The sequence below is a fragment of the Oryctolagus cuniculus genome, chromosome 12 (genome assembly GCF_051225735.1).
Source record: "Oryctolagus cuniculus isolate XC-2025 breed Fujian yellow rabbit chromosome 12, ASM5122573v1, whole genome shotgun sequence".
In the NCBI taxonomy this organism is placed as follows: Eukaryota; Metazoa; Chordata; class Mammalia; order Lagomorpha; family Leporidae; genus Oryctolagus; species Oryctolagus cuniculus.
Window position 1 is genome coordinate 18,029,973 of NC_142878.1, and position 3,264 is coordinate 18,033,236.

General features: G+C 44.0%; 1 non-coding gene across 1 annotated transcript; it reads left to right on the top strand.

The window, feature by feature from the left end:
• The first annotated feature begins 2,908 nt into the window (after positions 1-2,908).
• Positions 2,909-3,011, top strand: LOC127483890 (U6 spliceosomal RNA). The gene has a single exon (XR_016218777.1). It is a non-coding gene; the product is annotated as a U6 spliceosomal RNA (small nuclear RNA).
• Positions 3,012-3,264: the final 253 nt, after the last annotated feature.

Below are 3,264 nucleotides of genomic sequence, written 5' to 3' on the forward strand. Positions count from 1 at the left end.
CCATCACCCAGAATTGAACAACTTTCAAGTGAGACCCACACCCTCACATTTTACTCTAACCCAGGGTGACCATCAAAGCAGAAACCTTGTGCCCCAAAGCCTACACTATGGACACTTTTTAAATTCAGAGACAGGAGTGTCAAATCTTTTTCTTCTGCTGATTTTAACTTCTGCATTTCAATGGCATACCCATAGTTACTGCTTCCCTAATACTACAACTCACCACTCACCACTGTACTTGTTACTAGGAAGAATAACGTTGAAAAGCACAAGGCATTATGGAGAGAGTTTATTGGGAAATGAAAAGTGATAAATATTGGTTAGAGACAAAGAGAGAGAGCGAGAGAAACAGGCGACAAAACACGCCAACAGAAGATAATGTCTTCAAAACAATAGAATCCGGGCTTCAAATAGCGATGCGCTGCCTTCTAATTTCAATTTGATGTGTGCAGAATTCCTTCTTTTCCAATGCCAAATCCCGAATGAAACATGCAATAAAAATCGCTGCCTGAAACATGGTGATAGCATTGAATCCTCTGGCAACACATTAGAAGGGCTTTCAGCTTTAAATTGAGGCCTGCCGCACCGCAGCTTTGCTCGTGAAATTATTTATTCATGCCTTGGTTTATAAAGTCCTTTTTTATAAGCTTTCTATCGGCTAATAACGGGCTGGAGCACTTATGTTCTCAACCTGACAGATTCCACATTTATGAGCCTGGAAGTCCAGAGCCTGGCACAGAGCGGCTGCCTAGGGGGAGTCATGCTGTCTGGCCAAGCTCATCGCAACGCGAGGAAGCTGTAGGGACCACAGGTTGGGGCACCGGTGCGACCAGAGGGTTGACACATAAGGAAGCTTAGAGAAAGGGAGGTGAGAAGGAGCCCTTGGACGCTCCTGGCAACTGTGCCCTGACTGTTGAGGTCAGAATGTGCAGACAGGAGGAAGAGGACTCACAGGGCATGAGACAAACCTCTTTGCCAACCAAGCGTCAGTGATCGTTAATTAGCCACAAGCTGGGTGGCAGCAGGACTGGCTTGCCTTTGGTGAATGTGAAAAAAAATGGGATAGGATATTGGTTTGCTGAGAAAATTAAAAATACAATGCAGGTTACAAGGAAAAAATTATATGCCTAAGAGACCCAACTGAAGCACTTTACTGTGTATTTACTAAAGTGAAGCACTTTAATGTGTATTTATTCATATGCCATTTATCTCCAAAGAAAGAGAAGGCTATGGGGAGGGGTGGAAGCTTCTTAGAGGCCATTCTAATTCAATCATTAAAGTAGGATTGCTGGTTGATAATGTTTGTTTAGGTTAACTCTGCCCTGACCTCTCTGGCTTGGTTAATTCTCGCAGAACCAGACAATCTGTTTCTCAACACAGTTAGCAATTTTATTTCAATTGTGTTTGTGCATGTGCGTGTGTACGAGTGTCTGTTCCGTAAGGACTCCCTGAGGGACATGGAAATTTTTTTGCTCCTTTCAACAAATACTAACAAAGAGCACAGCTCTTTCTACTGCAAAATGAATGAAAGGGTGTAATAAAATTAAATATCTTTTAAGCTATTTTTATTTAGAATTTCCATGAAGTGTTGGTGTTAACAAAATGACAATAGAGGGTGCAGTAAATCACCCAAATAATAATAACCTGTGAAAAGGAAAAATATTATTCTAGTAAAATAGTGATGATCATGGACAATACTCAGCTTCCTTTATTAATGTGAAAACAATTTTTAATAGAGTAAAGCTCAAAATTCCCTAGCAGTATAGTTATGTAAATGTAAATATCCTAATGTGTTACTCAATGATCTAAATTCTCACCAGAATTAAACCACTCATAAACTCCTAGGTCTTTATTGCCAAAGCAAATAGCTTGGCTTTCCCTTCCTGAATTTCTCTCCCTCTGCAACTAATCACCTTTCCACCATCCCATACTGCCATCCTCCTGTGGGGGTTTTGCTTCAATTCCACGGCCTTTCCGTTCTTCCATCGTTTTGAGCCTGGTCCCACCCGAGCCCAGTGCAGAGCTGCTTCCCAGGCTGCATTCATCTCTGCAGGGAGCCTCCCCTGACCACGCTCACCGCCTGTTCTCTATCACTCCCTAGCACCTTCCTCTGTTCGCTGTGTTTCTGCACTTGTCCTCATCTACAGGTACCTTCTTTGGAGCTCACTTTTTTGCAGGCTATTCTAGGGTTCACGCACAAGAATGCAAGGTCCTCTGAGCAAGGACTCCAGCTGCCTTTTTTTTTTTTTTTTTTTTTTTTTGACAGGCAGAGTAGACAGTGAGAGAGAGACAGACAGAAAGAAGGTCTTCCTTTTCCATTGGTTCACCCCCCAATGGCCACTGCGGCCCGGTTCACTGCGCTGATCAGAAGCCAGAAGCCAGGTGCTTCTCCTGGTCTCCCATGGGGTGCAGGGCCCAAGGACCTGGGCCATCCTCCACTGCCCTCCAGGGCCACAGCAGAGAGCTGGCCTGGAAGAGGAGCAACTGGGACAGAATCCGGCACCCCGACTGGGACTAGAACCCGGGGTGCCAGCGCCGCAGGCGGAAGATTAGCCTAGTGAGCCGCGGCGCCGTTCCCAACTGCCTTTTCATCTTCATAACCCCATGTCAAGCATATGCCCAGTATTTAGTAGGCACAAGATAAATATTTACTGAACAAAGAAGGAAAGAACAGAAAAACACATGGTGGAGTAAGCATTTCTATTATGTCATATCAAAAGCGATAGATGGCATATTCTCCAATGGGCTGTGGCAATAGTGTATAAAAATAGTGTATAATGTTTGCAGGTACAGTGTCTAATGCTACCTGGGTTGTCCAGCTGTCCAGGAACTTAATAGCTTAGCTTTTACAGTGTATATCAGGGAATACATGCATTTCTTTATTTGCTTCCCACAACTATCTCTTAAGGAGGCAGGGGCAGCACATATATTAAATCAGAACAATACAGAGAAGACCAGCACGCCCCCTGTGCAAGGATAACACACAAATTCACGAAGGAGGCAGGATAAGGACAGAGGTAAGACCACTCATGTTTACGTAGATGAAGATACTGAGTTCAGAGAGGGTCAACTGTTTTCCCAATCATGCACACAACAGGCAACCAGCCTGGGTCTCCAGCCTCATCTTTTGTAGCTTGCCTGCTGTACCAACCAGTGTCCACTGTTTTACATCCAAATCACATCACTCATTATTTATTTCTTCTTTTAATTAACCTAGATTGGGCATCAACCACTGTAAAAGAGTCTCTTGGGCACTCTGTGGCA